Raw genomic sequence first — 20,604 nt, 5'->3', positions numbered from 1 at the left:
TGTTTATTTAGTGATGTGCACCGAGATTAAAGCGAGATCAGAAATAATGACGGTAATTTTGAATCCTTTTGTTATTTCTTGACTAGGACATTGTTTCTATTTCTGTTTTACTCTTTTCAGTGTTTATAACTTTTCAGTGTTTATAACAGTGTTTATAACAATTGTTGATTTGTTCTGTTCTCATTGTATGACGAATTATGATGGCTGTTTGGTAGCCGTTTGCATACTATGCATACTCTCTCTCTCTCTTCATATGTGTGTGTGTGTGTGTGTACAACAGCTTTATGTTAATGTACAAATATGTTTATGTGGTTTCCATGGTTTTTGCATCTTCTTTAAGTGCGCGTCAGTCCATCTCGGAATTCGACAAGACTGGTAAGCTCTCAACTTGCTCTCCGTCTGATATGATCAGGGTTTTTTGTGTGTTTTCTTGAGGTTTTGCGACGCTGCGTGTTAAAGGCCTAGCAGCCGTCATTTAGCCAATGTGAGCCACTCTGTAAGAGCAGGTGGGAGGGAACAGCTGCTTCTGTTGTAAACGTGCTTCCGACTTGGAAATTTCCTCGGTCGAGTGGGTTATCTGGCATTTCCCCTCTTGAGTTTTCTAAACACTAATTTTTGTCGATATTTTAAGTTTGTTAGTTGGACAGAGTTAAATTAGATGTCGAAAGTTACTCTTGTCTACTGGTGTTTGTTATTTAAAAGGAATCTGACAAGATGATTCAAATAAAAACAAACGGTCAAAAACTAATATTTGGCTCTCACTTATGCTAGTCTGTTTTTGAATGTAAACAAATCATCCAATCTAACACAATTTCTGATACTTGTTTGCTGAAAGTTTAGGCGATGGTATGAGGGCAGTGTTTAATATAGCGTTATTTAACTATAAGCTATAAGAGACTTGGAGCTTTTTATTGTCATTGTGCAGTTTTTTGCACAGCGAAATTGGGTATAATCTGTTAATGTGGCTTTTGTATTTAGTTGTTGTTGTCCAAACTCACTGTACTGCTACCTAACCAGTGTAGGATTGATGTAGTATTTAAGTTTTCTTTCCCTTTCCCTTTTTCCAAAATAACAATGAGTTGTTGTTGTTTTTTTTGTTTTGTTTTGTTTTCAGTTCATAAACGTATGTGTCTATGTTCCTAATGCAGCTATGAACAATGACCATAGTTGACAGATCTTCAGAAAAGTCTGACCACGAGTCAGCCGGACTCGGACCTGGAGCTGCTGTGTACAACAGTACACCCTCCTCTGAGGACCAGCCCAAGGACCAAGGGGCTGGTCCTCAGAGTACACCCTCCTCTGAGGACCAGCCCAAGGACCAAGGGGCTGGTCCTCAGAGTACACCCTCCTCTGAGGACCAGCCCAAGGACCAAGGTCAGAGCAAAGCCTGGCTTTTTTTCAAAATGTCTTTTTAAGCTGTTTGAAGATTTTTATTGTCAGACAGAATAGTTTTCCAACCAGTTTTAGCAAATATGGAACCACACTTTTTAGCCATTATTTACCCATATTTGTCAGAATTGGTTTTAGTAACGTACAGCTAATCTTTTTGCTTCTGCTTTCACACAAGTTTGACAACTGCTTTTGTGGGTGTTGTGTTGCTGCTTCCCTTCTCCGTTCATTCATCCAGTTATGTAATGCATCCAGCTTTGCATGATCAGTCACTTCAGCTCGTGATGCAATTGCTGTTTTTATATAAAGACCGGCAGCCCAACTTGTTTAGCAGAAACAAAGGAGAAGGCAAATTGTCCTATCTTTCTTCCTGAGGCTGTTTAGGAGTTTTTCACAGTGGCCAGAATCACATTATATAACTGTTAATAGTTGTAGCTATTACTGTGATGTCCTGACATGACTTTGCCATGTGCCAGTGTGTGGTTGTATAAGTAAGGTGGCATTAAATTATCTCCTTTTTAAAATGTATTGAAACAGATTTTTAGTAATAATTGTGGCTCTGTGTGTCAGTGATCAGCAGTGGCGATGGAATTGACTTGCCCCAGAAGGTGCTGTTCTCACCAGATCGGCTCAGCCTAAATTGGGCCCAGGTTCACCTCATTGGTGCAGGCCTCCAGAACATGGGGAACACCTGCTTCCTCAACTCAGCCCTGCAGTGTCTCAGCTACACCCCTCCTTTAGCAAACTACATGCTGACGCGGGAGCACTCCAAAACATGTAAGTTTATTTCACCAACAGTGGTGTTACGCAGTCCTGCGCTGATTCTCACATTGTATCACTCCTTACTCACTCAGTATTTTGTCTCTGTCTCTGCTGCAGGTCATGAGCCAGGGTTCTGTATGATGTGTACCATGCAAAACCACATCATTCAGGTTTTTACCAACTCTGGGAATGTCATTAAGCCCATTGGTGTACTCAATGAGCTTGGGTGTAAGTGGATGACTGTTGTTGCTGTGCTCTGTGCAAAGTGTTTACCTATATTTTAATGATAAGAGGCGCTGTGTGACTGTTTACCTTTTGTAATTTTGGAGGGAAATAATCTGGAGGGATTTTGAATTCTGTTTTTAAATAAGTGTAAACTTGCATTTAACTGTGGTATCCTTTACAATAATTCACCTCCTGCTTTGTTTTTTGGTTCTGTTTTTCCTCGTTCCCCTCACACAGGGATTGCAAACCACTTCTGCTATGGAAGCCAGGAAGATGCTCATGAATTCCTGCGGTGCACAGTGGATGCTATGCAAAGGTCCTGCTTACCTGGAACCAAGTGAGTGTCATTTTACATTGCATGCATTCTAAACAAGTTAAACACACAAAAATATTTTTACTTGGGCTTGACAGTGTTTGCACTTTATTATGTAGTAAGATCCATAATTAGCTACGTAGAGGTAACACCGTGACAGTAGGAGAATATGAAATAAATCCTTTATCCTGTTTTTCAGGAAGTGCAGTTTATACTAGTTCCTTTTAACTATTAATGCTTCAATTGCTGAGAGTATTTTTCAGAAATGCAGATTCCTCAGTCTCTTGCCTGACTGACACCTCAGTTTACATACTAGGCAAGCCACTTGATATAATACCTCATTATTATATCAAGTTTTTTAATGAACTTGACTGCTCCAACACAGAAAGTATTCTTACACTGGGTGTGGTAGCTTGTTTTGGTAACAGGGCTTGAAAAGATCAGAAGCGGCTTAAACGTGTAGTAAAACAGGTGTCTGGGATTATGGCAGAGAGCTGCCAGACTTAGTGTCTAGTATAGATTTCTTCTGAGGCAACAGGGTAAGCAGTGTGAGCAGGAGCACTCAACCCCTCAGGTCATCTCTTATTCACCCTAATGGCATTAGTGCTATTATTGCAGCAGCAAAATTCAGAAAATCCAGGTTTTTCTATGTGTTACTATAGAGCTTCGAAGTCTATGTGCACATTTAACCAAAACTACACGTTTAACAGATGCACTGGGCTGAGTGTTGTGCTTCTTGTTAGACTCCTAAAAATAATTTATTAATTCATTTATTTTTTTAAGAACCTAAAGTGTCAATTCTCATCAAATCAATTCTTCCCGTGTAGCAGCAGATGGCCTCTTAAGTAATTAATCGTGCTCCAATTCCTCCTATTGTCTTTTCTGCTACTTGAATACTGTAAAGTGATTGTCTGGTTCCAAAATGCTAAAAAATAAATGGTCAGTCAGTTAATTGTTGCACTGTCCTTATTAGTTAACTTTTGTGCTTTATCTTTTTATTATAGATTGGACAGGCAAACGCAGGCAACCTCTTTCATCCATCAAGTGTTTGGCGGGTACCTAAGATCCAGAGGTAAGTCACTGTTTTTTAAGGTTTGATTTATTTTTCTTTTATTTGTCTTTTTATGTCTTACAGCTTGTGTGATACTCATAGCACTGATTTCTGTTTCAGTTAAATGTTTAAACTGCAAAGCTGTCTCAGATACATTTGACCCTTTTCTGGATATCACTCTGGAAATTAAGGTAATTGGACAACATTCAAAGTGACGTTGCTACTATGTATTCTCTGCATTATGGAGTGTGAGGTTTTTCCTCTCTCTCTCTGTTCATATAGACTGCTCCAAATGTCTCCAAAGCTCTGGAGCAGTTTGTCAAGCCAGAACAGCTGGGTGGCGAAAATGCTTATAAATGCACCAAGTAAGTCAAAGAGATGCCAAACCATGATGAGTTTTAGTGTTTAGGTGTGATTTTTGTCAACAAGCTGAATGTTTGTTTCCTTCAGGTGCAACAAAATGGTAACGGCCTCAAAAAGATTTACAATCCATCGCAGCGCCAATGTGCTCACCATCTCACTCAAACGCTTTGCAGACTTCAGTGGAGGCAAAATCACAAAGGCAAATGGCCAATAGTGTCTGCTTAAGTCATAAAGATACATGACAGATGCTTTGTTTTATTATAAAACAGGATATTTGCATGTAATGTTTGAATTTTGTTGTTTGGTGGTCATCAGGATGTGAAGTATTTGGAGCATCTGGATCTGCGGCCCTTCATGTCGCAGTCCCACGGGGAGCCCCAGCTCTACAGGCTGTATGCTGTGCTGGTTCACTCTGGATTGAGTTGTCATACTGGACACTATTTCTGCTATATTAAGGTACTGGCTGTGCCCGAATCTGTTTGAATGCTGCTGTTGCGTAGTACAAACAAACAAACACCATAAACAACACATTTCAGCAGAAAACTACTTTGTATGCATTGAAAGAAAGAAAAAAAAGACCCCTATATAACCATAAGATTCTTCTTTTTAGCTCAAATTCAATTCAGAAACTGAATCTGCTGTGTCACATCTCTCTCATTCTGTCTCACAGGCCAGCAATGAGCAGTGGTTTCAGATGAATGACTCGTCCGTGTCAGTCAGTGACATTAGCACTGTTCTCAACCAGCAGGCCTATGTCCTCTTCTACATCAAGTGAGTAAACATCGGTATTTTTAAACATTCTAGGCTTATTCCTTCAGTAGAACTTTTCCCATCATTATTTAATAATGTAGACATGTTTATTCTCACTTTTCTTGTAGAAAATGTATTATTATAACCTAATGTTATAATGTTGATGCTTTGTCATGGTTAATATTCTTTTTTCCATGTCATCAGGTGCACAGATGTGGGAAAAACTGGGGACTACAGCCACTTGAACCATAACGCTGGCATATCTGGTCAGGCATCTCCCCAGCCGGTGGTGAGCCCAGGCACCATCGCCACCATGCCTCACAACAGTGTTGGCTTCATAGGTCCCCAGCTGCCACCACACATGAACAAGGTACTTCCTCACCTGAGGGTACTGATAATGTTGTTGTTTTTGTTAAACCCAGTGTTTCATGCAAAATACATTTGTACCTTTCAATTGTGTCTGTTTGAAAAGAATGAAATGATATCATATATTCCTTATTGGCCTACATTTGTACAAAATTCCAAATTATATACACAAAGTCATAGAAATCACTGCTCCAATTGGTCATCATGATTTTAATATTCTCTTTTTCCATAACAATGAAATACGCCTTGGACAAATATGACACGTCAATATTTCATTAGTGTTGTCACATCACATCCTGTAAGCATCGTCTGTCTGTGTCCTTTCTCTGGAAATTAATATTTCCAGCCAATATAGGCAATCCATCAACATGGCTGGAGAGTTGGTAGTTATATACAGTCTGTATAAGTGTGGTTAATCCAATGAAGATTTGTAAGGAGATGGCAGTTACTGTGAATTTACAGCAGTTACACAGTGATTAGTAATAAACAGAGCCAGTGAGAGTGAGTGGATATAAGAAAGTCAGTGACTCAGGTGTGTCGATTGGTTCTGTTTGTGAGACTGGAGGAGACGTAGAAATCTTTTGTTTTAAATCTTAGTTAGGAAGATTCCTGTTTGAAAACAAGCACTTTTTGTGAGAAATACAAGAAGTACATCTGCAGAAAGCACACAGTTACATTCTGTCCATCATGTGGACAAAATCGAAAATGTTGAGCATTGAAAAACTGAGAACGTTGGGCAAGTTCAAAATACGTGTTTGTAAGAACGAAAAACCAAATTGTTCCTAAAATAGTTATGGAAAGTCACTGTTGTATGTCTGTGTTCTACATGTTTATCTGATGGAAAATAAAGGTGCTATTGTTTTATTGCAGTTTCTTGACAATTCTGAGTGGATTTACACAGTATGGGTCAAAATGACCCGCAACAAAATCAATGTCACTTTTTTGTTTTTCAACATAATACAAGGGTTAATTTCCAAAACTTCCATATGATCTTCAATTTGTAGCAGATCCACTATCACACAGCAGCTGGAGCAGTTTCAAATGGAGGTCAGTCCACTGCTGCCACCTGTGGCCAAGTACCGAGCCTACCATAGCCTACTACTAGATTAACTTGCTATGATGACATTGAGTAGAGGCTGAGTGGCTGCACTTACCCCTGGTACATCCAAATCTACCCACAAACATGTTGAAAGATGCAATGGCAGCAATGTGGCTTGTCAACACTGAAAACAATCAGTAAGCAAATGTGGCGCCCTGAGTATTTTGAGCATTAAGAACAAGTCTCAGATGTGTTCCTTATGTGTTCGTGCCCACCCCCCATCATCATTTTTTTGCTATTTGTTGTGACAATAATTTGCATCATAACACAGAGCGAAAAGCTCATTTGCTCCCACCTGATGTGATGTGAGGGCGGTATTTAGTTTCGCCAGTAGGTGGCAGTGGCGGCTCAGCCAAACGGGTAACTGGCAAAATAATCCTTCACAAAAGTAACGCAGGCCAGTTATTACAATGGAAGCCGCCAGTAACACTGAATTGTTTTGCTGTGTTTCAGGTGAGAGCAATATACGAGAACTACATACATTTATGTAAAGTTGATGCTTATTTAACATGTTTGGAGTGTAATTCTTGTTTATATGGTGTTTAATGTGAGCGAATAAGGGAGTTGTTTCACGTTATCTGTGGGTAATCCTAGTAACATTTGTGCGCTAGCTAAGTCATGTTAGCCTCCTGCATTAATCTCTGTAACGTGTTGTTCCATCAGTAAGGTGAAAGGAAACTGTTAGCGGGTTTCAGTTAAAGTTATAGGAAATAGACCAGCCAGTACATGTTATGTTGTCTATTGTGTACTGGTCATTTTCTCTGTGTGTTAAGGGCTGATTAATACGTGGCCATTACACGTAATGCCACAAAAGTAACGCAGGCCAGTTATTACAATGGAAGCCGCCAGTAACACTGAATTGTTTTGCTGTGTTTCAGCGCAATAAATCTTCATGTGCACCTGAATGAACCCTGTCGTCCTTCAGTGTGTAACATAATTTGGCGAGCCACCAGCCAGGAGCAGATTTCCTGCTCCAGACAAGAACCTAGAACACGTTAAATCAACATCTGGTAAAGATGGAACAACTACAGGATGAGATCAGCACAGCCTTGTGGACACTTGGGAAACCCGAACTCACCAAGGTATGCCAGCATCTTAAGTGCAGCGAACCAGCAGGGGTGGGTTTTAAAGGACAGTCCCGACGTGCTCTGATTCGGCTGGCAGAAAGTACTCTGGACGAGATTGAAAAAACAGAGGAATCTGAAGTGTTTCAGCAGTTCATCCGTGATCTCCAGTCATTCATACAGTCATTACAAGAACATCCTGTAGCTGAAGTGAAGATACAACGAGCAGAGCTCAGTGAGATAGAAAAACTGAAACAAGAGTACAGTCAGCTCCAACAAGCTCAAGCAGAAGCACGACGTGTTCTGGAAGAAAAAATTGAAGCGTTGGGGACCGAGTTTAGAGGTGCAGCTGGGATAAGTGAAAAACAAGTAAGTCAGCTTGCACCCTTTACTACACCAGAAGTGACTCTGAGAAAAGACTTTCGGATCTGGGGTCAGATCGGGGAAGCAGGACAAAAAGACAAGTTATCTTTCACTAGCTTGACCAACCAAATTGATTCCGGGCTTAAGAAAGGCTACTCAGAGACTGAAATCATTGAAGCTGTGATTAAGGCAGTAAGCCCTGGCCTTCACCTTCGAGACTTGCTGGAAGTGAAGCGTGACCTCACACTTCCCACACTAAGAACTATATTACGGGGACATTACAAAGTAGACTCGTCAGCTGACCTGCTTCATCAACTCATGAGCATATCTCAAGACCCCAAAGAATCTGCTCAGTGCTTTCTGTTCAGGGCAATAGAACTCAGAGAGAAATTGCTCTGGAAGTCTGGTGATGACGATGAAGGGGAGCAGTTCAGCCCAGACTTAATTCAGCGCAAGTTCCTGCGCTCATTAGAGACTGGCCTCCTCAGTGAAGCCGTGAAGTTTCAGTTAAAGCCTTATCTTAGCAACTACCAAGTAACAGATGAGGTTCTAATTGAGAAGATAAATGAAGCAGCCAGCCTTGAATTAGAGCGACAAAATAAACTGAGGAGAAATACTACAGTAAAAACACCAAGGATAAATGAGGTACACACAGAGTCACAGCACAACCACACTCAGCCACCTTTGAACAGTGAACCAGACAGAAAGGATGAAACCCAGACAAAGGGGGGTGAAGGAGGTGCCACAAAGAAAAAGCAAGGACAGAATAAGGGCCTGGATTCAGAGACAGCTAAGCTGATTGAAGGCCTGAAAGCTGATGTGCTTGAAGTAAAGAAAATGTTTAATGAGACTTTGGAAGCAACAAAAGTAAGGTCAAGTATGGACAGTCGGTTCTCTCCTACAACAAGACGTGCTAGAGGTTGCCAAATGTGCAGAGAGGCTCAGCTTGGTGATCTGTGTAGACACTGCTATCGCTGTGGTCAGGAGGGTCACCTTTCCCGAGGGTGCAGGCAGGCTAGGATCACCCAGGGAAACGGGAGGGGGCTACTGAGCCGGGACCCACAGTAGCCCACTCATCACCCAGGTCCCAGGTAAATCCTGTCTATGGGCAAGACACCCCGCATCAACAAGCACCACAAAATGACTTCACACGCACTGAAACTGGCCCCAAAGAGCCAAACAGCTACAAATTGACAAGTGACACATCTAATGGTTATATACCCTCACAACGGCAAACCAAGCTCATCAGTCTCATTGGGAAAAGATGCACAGTTCAGTGCCACCTAGATAAGGTACCAGTAGAGGCCCTGTGGGACACTGGAGCTCAGGCAAGTCTGATTAACAATGAATGGCGAGAACAACACCTACCACACAGCACTGTCAGGCCACTTGCTGAGCTGTTGGGAACAGAACCTCTAGTGGCTTTAGCAGCTAATGGTAGTGAAATCCCATATGATGGGTGGGTAGAGACAGAATTCTATTTGGACTGTAACCCTGAAAATTGTCTTCTAGTCCCAATGCTTGTATCCAGTGACCCCAATGTTGCACAACTGCCCATTATTGGATTTAATGTAATAGAGGAAGTTGTGAGTAAATGGGGCAAGCGACAACCAAGCTCACGCAACGTTCGGAAAATCAGCCAAATCCTTTCAGTATCAGTACACACTGCTAAATCAGTACTAAAACTATTGCAGTCACCAGACCAAAACCAAAGTGTGGGCACAGTATTGGCAGGAAAGAGGGGACTATGTCTCGCTGCTGAACAGATTACCACCACATATGTCCGTGCACACATTGGAGCCCAGTTTTCAGGACAGAGTCTGTTATTTGTCCCGAATGAACCATCACAGTTGCCTGAGGGTCTTGTCATCCAAGAGGGACTGGTCACCATAATGGAGGGCAGGTCAGTGTACATCCCAGTCGCGATAGCTAATACCAACAAGCGGGATGTCAACTTAATCCCTCACACTGTTCTGGGACATCTGGAAGAAATAAAAGCAGTGTACCCCATCACCCCTGAAAAGACACAAGACTCAGTGGAGCAGATTTCATCACAGCCTCCTATACAGGTGAATGAGGTTATGAACACACCCTCCTCCAGCCATAAGCCACCTCAGTGGGACCCTCCAGTTAAGTTGGACCATCTCAGTGAAAATGAACAACAAACGGTGAGACAGCTGTTAAGAGAGGAATGTCATGCTTTTGCTTATGATGATAAAGATGTTGGGTGCATCCCCAGTTTAAACATGCACATCACATTGCATGACACAACACCTGTTCGAAAAACCTACATATCTGTGCCAAAGCCTCTGCACCAAGAGGTGAAAGACTATCTTCAAGACCTGCTGAACCGTGGGTGGATTTCAGAGTCTAGGTCACCCTACTCATCTCCAATCGTCTGCGTTCGGAAGAAGTCAGGTGAATTGAGATTGTGCTGTGATTACAGGGAACTCAACCGGAAGTCAGTACCAGACAGACACCCAATTCCCAGAATTCAGGATATGCTAGATTCCCTTCATGGCAGCTCCTGGTTCTCTGTTCTTGATCAGGGGAAAGCATACCATCAGGGGTTCCTGGACCCTGAAAGTCGCCCCCTGACAGCCTTCATCACACCTTGGGGCTTGTACCAGTGGAACCGCATACCCTTTGGCCTCAGCTCAGCCCCAGCAGAGTTTCAGCGGAGCATGGAGGACTGTTTAAGGGGACTGCGGGATGTAATCTGTCAGCCATATTTGGACGACAACCTAGTCCACTCTACTTCATTTGATACTCATCTTGAACACATCAGAGCCGTCCTTCAGAGATACCAAAAACATGGTGTCAAACTCAGCCCACAGAAATGTGACATCTTCAAGAAAAAGGTACGTTTCCTTGGTCGGATGGTGTCCGAAGAGGGATATACCATGGACCCAGCGGAAATAGTCCCTGTACAAGCTCTGAGAGACAAACCACCATCCACAGTGGGGGAACTGAGTCGGGTCCTAGGATTCCTGTCCTACTATAGATCCTATATCCCAAACTTTTCAAAAGTGGCAAAACCCCTGTACCAGTTGCTGACACTGCCTCCAGATAAAGCACCGCCACCAGTGCCCAGGGCAAAGGGGAAAGTGGTTAAGACAAAACCGAAAGGTCGACCACCGCCTAACACACCCATTAAATGGACTGAGAGCCATCAAAATGCCCTAAATGAGTTGACTGACTGTCTAACACAGCCACCTATTCTGGGTTACCCTGATTTCTCAGAGCCCTTTGTACTCCATTGTGATGCCTCACAACAGGGCCTGGGAGCTGTGTTATATCAAAAGCAAGCAGGCAAGATGAAGGTCATTGCATATGGCTCAAGGACATTAACACCCCCTGAGAAAAACTATCATATGCATTCGGGAAAGCTGGAATTCTTGGCTTTAAAATGGGCAGTCTGTGAACGCTTTCGGGACTACCTATATTACGCCCCACATTTTGTTGTCTACACAGACAATAACCCTTTGACATATGTCCTTACGACAGCAAAGCTGAACGCCACAGGCCACCGCTGGGTGAGTGAACTGGCTGACTTCAACTTTACTATCAAATACCGGCCAGGGAAGAAAAATGCTGATGCAGATGGCCTATCCCGCTTACCACTAAACATTGAGCAGTATATGGCACAGTGCACATCAGAAGTCAAACAGGGTGTCGCTAGAGCTGCTGTTGAAAGTGCAGTATTGCAGAGGGAGAATCTGCTGCATGAAACTGTTGTTGTCAGCCTGAGTGCCGTCAGTTTAGTGCAAGACGCGGTCACACTGTCTGCTGGAAAGTCTCTGTCACCCGAGGAAATCCGAGTGAGTCAGGAGAAAGATCCCATCATCAGTCGCTTTTTACAACACAAAATCAACAACTACTTACCAAAAGGTCGTGCCCTAACAGCAGAACCCCCTGATGTCAGAATCTTGCTGAGGCAGTGGAGCAGAGTGCACATAAATGATGATGGGGTCCTCTATAGGAGAGTGAGAGGCAGAGACCAGCTTCTTCTCCCTAAAGAGCATCGTGACACTGTGTTCAGGGAACTGCACAAAGAGATGGGACATTTGGGGGCAGAAAGAACTCTGTGTTTAATAAGGGACAGGTTCTACTGGCCTCGAATGCAAAACGATGTGGAGCATTTTGTAATGCATGCCTGCGAATGCCTCAAGAGAAAGCGGCCAAGTAAGATTACCAGGGCCCCACTGACCACCATTACAACGACATTCCCATTTGAGCTTGTGTCCATAGACTTTTTGCACCTTGAGACTTGTAAACAGGGATATGAGTACATATTGGTAGTGATGGACCACTTCACACGTTTTGCACAAGCTTATGCAACAAAAAACAAATCTGCAAAAACAGTGGTGGATAAGGTCTTCAATCACTTTGCTCTGAACTTTGGTTTCCCAGCACGAATCCACCATGACATGGGCAGGGAATTTGAGAATCAGATGTTTTCCCAGTTGCAAAAAGTCTGTGGTTTACGTGGCTCTCACACTACCCCATACCATCCACAAGGAAATGGGCAAGTGGAGCGTTTCAACAGAACTTTGTTGTCCATGTTGAGAACACTAACTGACCTTGAAAAAGCAGACTGGAAGGAATCATTGACAAAAGTGGTGCACGCCTACAACTGCACTCGGAATGAGGCTACTGGGTTTTCCCCGTACTATTTGTTGTTTGGCCGTACTCCAAGACTCCCTATAGACATCTTGTTCAACTTGCCTTCACAGGAACAGCAATTAAGCTACGAGGAGTATGTGACAAAATGGCAATCCCGAATGAAGGAGGCCTATGAGATTGCATCTATGGCAGCCCAGAAAGAAGCTTCAAGAGGTAAACAGTATTACAACCGTAAGATCTACGGAGCTCAACTTCATCCGAGGAACAGAGTCCTGCTCCGCAACCTCAAGGAGAGAGGAGGCCCAGGCAAGCTTCGGTCATACTGGGAGGATACAGTGTATGTGGTGGTGAGTCAAAAAAGCCCTGACATCCCAGTTTACGAGATCAAGCCAGAGAGGGGAGGAAAAAGCCGCACAGTACACAGGAACCTGTTGCTTCCATGTGACAGTCTACCTGTGGAAAATCCACACAGACAGGAGCAAAACGAAAGAAGAAAAAGCCTGAGACAAAAAACGGTAGAAGCTCAACAACAGCTACTACAACAAGACACAGACGTAGAGAGTGAGGATGAGGGTGAGCTTGTGTGGAGGTTTCCACAGCAAAACAGTACCACCACCATTATCCCTCCAACCCTGGAATCTCTGGTGGGTGAACAACAACTGGGGGAGCCTCAAACAGCTGACTTCGACCCTTTCTTACAGGACCACAGAGAGATACACGAACCTGAGTTGCAGACAGCAGAGCAACATTACAACCACCAGGAGTCACAGGATGAACAACAAGATGAGCAAGGAGACAGTGACTCCAACAGTGAACAAGGGTTGTCACCTGTCCTCAGACACCCCAAGAGAGAGCGACGTCAGCCCAAAATGCTGACATATGATATATTAGGACAACCCACAGTCAGACAAGCTGATATGGACAGTGTTAAGATGGGAGCTATTTGCACCCAGAGACTGTGGAGGCCTTGGTGGCCTGAAGATATACCAGCAAGGTGTGAGAGACAGTAATAAGAAACTGATCCAAAATGAAGACATTTACATGAACAGTGTGACAAGCAGAATAGAGCAAATGTAGCACCAACAGACAATGGACAGAATCTAACATTCATTCTTATGGTGTGTGCTAACTTGTCACATGCTGAACGTATGATGATGATGACCATCTGTAAAAGATGCCTTGATATGTAAACAAAGTTAAGTGTGGTAACAGACTAGTGTATTGTTGGCCGAATATTGAGTCTGGTTACAGTCAGAAATTCAGAGTAACAGGATGAACTTGTTTACTAACCTTGAGGGAGAAAAATGGTTACTTGGCACAACATGATTCATGATTAGCTTCTACCATGACTTTTAATTTGCTGAATGCAAATTGTTGAATTGCAATGTTTCATTGAACAGATGTCAGAAGCATGTGTAACCATAATTGTTACCCAGGGATAGGTATACTAATAGTACACAAGAAATGTACTGACAACAGCAAACATGTTCAAAGAGTTTAGGAAAAAATTTCTTTCTTTCTTTTTTTTATTAAGCAGGGGAGGGTGTGGCGCCCTGAGTATTTTGAGCATTAAGAACAAGTCTCAGATGTGTTCCTTATGTGTTCGTGCCCACCCCCCATCATCATTTTTTTGCTATTTGTTGTGACAATAATTTGCATCATAACACAGAGCGAAAAGCTCATTTGCTCCCACCTGACGTGATGTGAGGGCGGTATTTAGTTTCGCCAGTAGGTGGCAGTGGCGGCTCAGCCAAACGGGTAACTGGCAAAATAATCCTTCACAAAAGTAACGCAGGCCAGTTATTACAATGGAAGCCGCCAGTAACACTGAATTGTTTTGCTGTGTTTCAGGTGAGAGCAATATACGAGAACTACATACATTTATGTAAAGTTGATGCTTATTTAACATGTTTGGAGTGTAATTCTTGTTTATATGGTGTTTAATGTGAGCGAATAAGGGAGTTGTTTCACGTTATCTGTGGGTAATCCTAGTAACATTTGTGCGCTAGCTAAGTCATGTTAGCCTCCTGCATTAATCTCTGTAACGTGTTGTTCCATCAGTAAGGTGAAAGGAAACTGTTAGCGGGTTTCAGTTAAAGTTATAGGAAATAGACCAGCCAGTACATGTTATGTTGTCTATTGTGTACTGGTCATTTTCTCTGTGTGTTAAGGGCTGATTAATACGTGGCCATTACACGTAATGCCACAAAAGTAACGCAGGCCAGTTATTACAATGGAAGCCGCCAGTAACACTGAATTGTTTTGCTGTGTTTCAGCGCAATAAATCTTCATGTGCACCTGAATGAACCCTGTCGTCCTTCAGTGTGTAACACAAAGACAACAGGGATCACTTTTTTCTGTTTATTTAACATGCACAACATTTGTAGTCGCCTTCTGCACAGGGGAAGTCCACACACACTGTGTGGTACCACTTTCCACAGAAGGTGCATTCAATCTACAAGACTGAATGAGAAAGTCAGGGTCATTGTCTGACTGTTTATTACTAATCACTGTGTAACTGCTGTACATTCACAGTAACTGCCATCTCCTTACAAATGTTTATTAGATTAACCACACTTATACAGACTGTATATAACAACCAACTCTAAAATGTTTGTTCGCAGAGAAAAGACACAGACTACGGTAACGACATGTGATGTTACAAAACTAGTGAAATATTAGTGTCATTTCATTCATTTCAAAGGTTTATTTGCATGACGCACAAACAGACACAATTGAAAGGTACAAATGTATTGTGCATGAAACGAATTCAGACGTGCTGCAGATGTGTGTCACAAGTTGATCTGGCTGTAGGCTGTGGCACTTGGCCAGTGGTGGCACTGGTTGACTCGAGTCCATGTTAGTGCACACAAAGTAAATTGCTCGCTTTAGTTGTGAAGCAAAAACGCTGAATTCGGAGAAACAAACCGTGTGAGGGGAACGATAACGACAACAAGAGTCTCCCGATCGTTTACTCTTGTTGTCCTGTGAACAACATCGGCATGGTGTTAATTGTTTGCTGTTTTCGCGATCGCGTCGCGCATGAGGATAACCCTAGGTAAACTCGCCACATTTTTAAACATTTTGTTGTTCAACAGCATCAAGACTGACGGAGTGTGTTTGAGATAACCTCACAAGTGTCACAGATGACACATTTGGCGTTTTTTTGCTAGTCTGTAGGTAGCAGCTCCTGAAACGGAAGTCTGCCACACATCTGTTCGACTAACGCCAGTTGATCTAAACGCCAGTAGATCTGGAACACCGGCAGCCTCGCCTCTGTCAGTGCGCCTCAGGGCGGCTGTGGCTACAATTTAGCTTGCCATCACCAGTGTGTGTGAATGGGTGGATGACTGAACGTGTAAAGTGCTTTGGGGTCCTTAGGGACTAAGTAAAGCGCTATACAAATACAGGCCATTTACTTAATGCTGAAATCTAATCTATTGTATTAAATGGGTATGCTTGTAGTTTGGGTAATTTTGTTATGTCAACAAGTTCTGTTTTAAAACTTAATCTCTTGTTAACTGTTCAGATTGCTGAGGTGATTGATGATCGACCTGAGGAAGTGAAACAGATGGAAGTTTTTAGGACCAGCAACAGATGGAAAGCAATTGGAGGTAAATAAGAAGTCACAGAAGTAGGGGGGGATTTGTGCAATATTAAGTTAAGACTGTTGTTTACTATAGTTTTACTTCCTCTCCTAAAAGTGGATCAAAATGATGACACAGAGGAAGGAAATGGAAAAGAACATCAAAATACAGAGGCTGGCTCATTAAGCAGAGGTCGACATGACTCACCCGAGTTGTCTTCAAAGAGAAGAGGACAGGATTCTCCTGTCAAAAAGACCCGGCATGACTCTCCAGACATCTCTCCACCAAAGAGAAGTCGGAAGTACTCTCCGGATGTCTCTCCTCACAGGACAAGACGTCACGACTCTCCTGATGTCTCTCCTCCCAGGACTAGACCTCACGACTCTCCAGATGTCTCTCCTCCCAGGAGAAGACGTCATGACTCTCCAGATGTCTCTCCTCCCAGGACTAGACCTCACGACTCTCCAGATGTCTCTCCTCCCAAGAGAAGACGCCACGACTCTCCAGATGTCTCTCCTCCCAGGACTAGACCTCACGACTCTCCAGATGTCTCTCCTCCCAGGAGAAGACGTCATGACTCTCCAGATGTCTCTCCTCCCAGGACTAGACCTCACGACTCTCCAGATGTCTCTCCTCCCAGGAGAAGACGTCATGACTCTCCAGATGTCTCTCCTCCCAGGACTAGACCTCATGACTCTCCAGATGTCTCTCCTCCCAAGAGAAGACGTCACGACTCTCCTGTTGTCTCTCCTCCCAAGAGAAGACGTCATGACTCTCCAGATGTCTCTCCTCACAGGACTAGACCTCACGACTCTCCAGATGTCTCTCCTCCCAGGAGAAGACGTCACGACTCTCCTGATGTCTCTCCTCACAGGACTAGACCTCACGACTCTCCAGATGTCTCTCCTCCCAGGAGAAGACGTCATGACTCTCCAGATGTCTCTCCTCCCAGGACTAGACATCACAACTCTCCAGATGTCTCTCCTCCCAAGAGAAGACGTCACGACTCTCCAGATGTCTCTCCTCCCAGGAGAAGACGCCATGACTCCCCAGACTTGTCACCACCAAGACAGTGTTCAGGAAAGTCAGAAAAAATGCAAAGTAAAGGTGAGTGATCCATTTAAATTGTAAAGTGGAATCTGGTGTGGCATATGAATAAAAGTAAAAAGCAGAGACCCATTTAACATGAGTTTTGAATTGAAATTTATTTTAAAGACATAGCTTGATCTAATAATAAATCTTTAATTTTTGTTCAAAAGGCATTACAAAATGAAAATTAACAAATTAACTGTGTCTTTGTCAGATTCAGCCTCCAACAAAAGCAAGCTCAGCTCATCCTTGTTAAGTAAAAAACGCTCACCGGATCCTCATCGGTCAGCGGTGGCTAAGAAGGGTCAGAATAGACATGATTCAGACTCGGATCCGTCTCCCCCGAGGAAAAGGCCCCTGAAGGGAAACGCCTCAGACTCCGACCAATCTCCCCCAAGGAGGCCCTCAAAAACTAAACGGGGCTCAGACTCTGACCAGTCTCCACCCAGGGGGCAGCCACCGAGTGGAAGGGACTCGGATGGAGATTTGTCACCACCTCGTAGGCCAGGCCAGTCACAGGTAAGCAGACTGTGTTGGAACAAAGATTAATGTCAAATCTGATTTCACTCAAATGTTATATTTTTCAATTGTCTTTTTTTTTTTTATAACCAGGGCCAAAGGATGCTATCTGGTGGAAAGGCAGGCCTGGTTTCTGTGGACATTCTAAGGAAAGAGCAAAAGGAGAACAGACGCAGAGAAAAACACAATCAGCCACTTGAAGGTTTCATCAACTTTTCTCTCTTAAGATTTTTTTACACCCATTGATTGAAGAGCTTCATACAGCTTTGCATCTCATTTCAGCTTATCATCTATATTGTCGTATTTTATTTAGTCCTAAAATTAAATAATGAAGTTTCTACATACTTACCCATTCATCCCCTTTGACCAGATGAATCGCGTAACGCTCAGACGATTTTCAGAGACAAAAGTGGCAAAAGCAGGGATCTGGATTCAGAGAGAAATGAACAGAAAAAGAAAGCTGGTGAAAAAGCGGCAACAGACAAGAAATACGCTCAGTGGGGAAAAGGGTAAATGTGCATGATCATTTCAAATATCACAGTTTATGTGATTATATCCACATAAAAAATTATAAAAGTGGTTCAATGGTTTATGTTAAAATGTATGTATAGGTTGGCACAGATCCAGATGCATCACCAGAAACTTAAGGAAGCGCTGCGCGAAGCCCTTAAGCCACTTGAGGATCTTGACCGCATGTTGAGAGAACAGGAAAGAGAAGGCGATCCTATGGCTGCAATGCTCAGGCGTAAAAAGGACCGTGGCACAAAAACACAAGATGTTTAACATTACATATGTTTTATTTTATTTATGACTTTATTTTATTTCACCAGGTCAATCCTTGTAAGAAGCTTTTAAATAGCAGCAGTTTTGCTTTTGCTACTGTTTGTATTTTTATTTATTTGTATGTTTGTTTTGATTTTTGTAGAGAAACCTCGATATAAAGGCCCTGCTCCACCTCCAAACCGGTTCAATATTCCACCGGGGTACCGCTGGGACGGAGTTGACAGGTAGAGTTTGTGCATCGGTGACAGAGGAAAACTGTTGAGGACAGAACTGTAGTTTAATATTGAATGTTTTTAATACACACATCAGTTTGTCATTTTGCACATTAATGGTAAAGAAATTGTGATCATTTTTTTCCACGTCTATATTAAATTTGCGCCTAATTGAATGGATTGTCTTTGGCCTTTTAGCTTGTCGTATCATAATTAATAGGGTTATTTTATTTGTGTCTTGCAGGTCAAATGGTTTTGAACAGAAACGCTACCAGAGGATAAAAAGGCTGTGCAGGAAGCGGCCTATAAATGGAGTGTGGAGGATATGTAAAGGCTTTCAGAAAATGATGAATCTGGAGCAGAGCTAAAGAGCACACCTTCTCAACCTTTATGTATAATTGTTATGCTGTTAGAACAACAAGACTAGATGCATCTACGCAGCAAAAGTTCTTTTTTTAAATAAACTACATAGAAGAATTTGTTTCACCTTTCCAAACCCTTTTGATACTGTACCATGTGTATCAGATGGAACTGTACAGAAAAATGAAGTGAAGCATGTTCACAATTTTTGTAAGAAGTTATTCACCGTGGAGCAGAAGCTGTTGTGGTTTCAGTGTTTTATTAAAGAATGTTTTTGTAATGCATTGTCCCAAGAGTGTTCAGGCACCTGTAACTTGGATAGCATTTGACATTCAGTCTTTTTAGATAATTTTATACACTTACCACCCATTTTATTAGGCAACAGTAACTCAAATAACCGCTTGTTACAACCAACATATTTTGGTCCTGGACATAGAAATAGAGACATGTCCCTCATGACTCCAAATGAAACGTAGTGCACAGCAACCAAATGCTGAAAGAGAGTGTCCACAGCTGACTGTCGATGGTATGGTATAGCTGTGAGGCGTTTGTGTACAAGATAAATGCACATTTGAGAGTTCTGTGGTGTAGCTAAAAAAGACTGACCTACAGAGATGTGAAAAAAGCGGCATTCAAATAAGTCATTCCTTGCCATATTAATCAGGGAGTACATACACTGACAGGATGATGTGACTCACAGTGAGGGAATCAGGTTGGGCTCTAATATTTTTTCTAGCAATGTCCGATTCAGTCTAACATCTGTAAAAGTTTTAAGGCACTTTCCACCAGCACTATCAAAAAGAATTATGGAAGAATGATTTGTAGAATCAAGGAATCGGTGTCCTGGTTGCACATGCTAGACCAATGGCTTAATAACACAACAATGCTATTGCCTTTAATCTGTCACTATCTATGCTATTGATTATGGTGTAATTATATAAAATTATTATTTTTTTAAAAAAAGTGACAGTATTGTGCAATGAATAAAAAGTTTTATTTATAAACTTTTTATTTTTATAAAAAGTATTATTTATTATTATAATAAACCTTACTTCATATAAACTACACAAAGTGTTCTCTAAAACATCCAGCGGCTCCGGCTGGTCCGGGACATTGTCACGGGTTTCTCCAAAAGATATGCCTTCATTGAGTACAAAGAGGAGCGATCTGTGGTCGGGACAGCTAACAAGCTGGTGGTCGACCAGCATGAAGTGTTCGTGGATTTTGAGCAAGAGAGGACTCTTAAAGGATGGGTGCCGCGGCGGCTCGGCGGCGGGCTTGGAGGGAAAAAGGAATCCGGACAGCTGCGGTTCGGCGGCAGGGACAGGCCTTTCCGTAAACCCATCAATCTCGGGGTAGACCCGGTGCAGGAACGAGGTGGTGGTGGTGGTGGTGGAGGGAGGGAGTGGGGCAGACCAAGCGGGAGAGCCAGAGAGGATCGGGACCGACACAGAACAGAAGAGTGGGGCAACAGAGGAAGGAGAGATGACCGGGACAGAGGCCGAGAGTGGGATGACCGCAGGCACGGAGACAGGAGCAGGCATGAAGCATGTGGCTGCACTTCAGCGGTACTGCAAGACTGACGGATGGTTCAAAGCACAGCTGAAGGCTTTCAAAGGAGGACAGTGAATGAGTGTGTGACTTGGATAACTGTTTGTGTGAAAGGTTACTTTTTTGTATGCT

The 20,604-nt window shown here is 42.8% G+C and overlaps 1 protein-coding gene and 2 pseudogenes across 3 annotated transcripts in view; 2 read left to right on the top strand and 1 right to left on the bottom strand.

Annotated features, from left to right (window-relative positions):
* LOC308387133 (uncharacterized protein) overlaps nucleotides 1–20,604 on the bottom strand; it is a gene marked incomplete at its 5' end in the record, with an annotated part of 100,033 nt that overhangs the window by 30,282 nt on the left and 49,147 nt on the right. The gene's annotated exons all lie outside the window — the stretch shown is intronic.
* Nucleotides 898–19,971, top strand: LOC308386810 (annotated as a pseudogene). The gene is made up of 19 exons (XR_013974723.1): nucleotides 898–1,374; nucleotides 1,960–2,166; nucleotides 2,269–2,379; nucleotides 2,614–2,713; nucleotides 3,694–3,761; nucleotides 3,861–3,931; nucleotides 4,023–4,105; nucleotides 4,191–4,302; nucleotides 4,419–4,559; nucleotides 4,774–4,874; nucleotides 5,058–5,223; nucleotides 15,901–15,985; nucleotides 16,076–17,065; nucleotides 17,262–17,566; nucleotides 17,660–17,768; nucleotides 17,937–18,075; nucleotides 18,178–18,343; nucleotides 18,494–18,573; nucleotides 18,806–19,971. The product of XR_013974723.1 is annotated as an uncharacterized misc_RNA (transcript).
* On the top strand, nucleotides 19,387–20,577 carry LOC308387008 (U11/U12 small nuclear ribonucleoprotein 35 kDa protein-like; annotated as a pseudogene). Its single transcript has 2 exons — nucleotides 19,387–19,447; nucleotides 19,946–20,577. The product of its transcript is annotated as a U11/U12 small nuclear ribonucleoprotein 35 kDa protein-like (transcript).

This window comes from Rhamphochromis sp. 'chilingali' (assembly GCF_963969265.1).
Source record: "Rhamphochromis sp. 'chilingali' genome assembly, chromosome: 19".
Classification (NCBI taxonomy): Eukaryota; Metazoa; Chordata; class Actinopteri; order Cichliformes; family Cichlidae; genus Rhamphochromis; species Rhamphochromis sp. 'chilingali'.
This window is presented reverse-complemented; position numbering and strand designations above follow the sequence as displayed.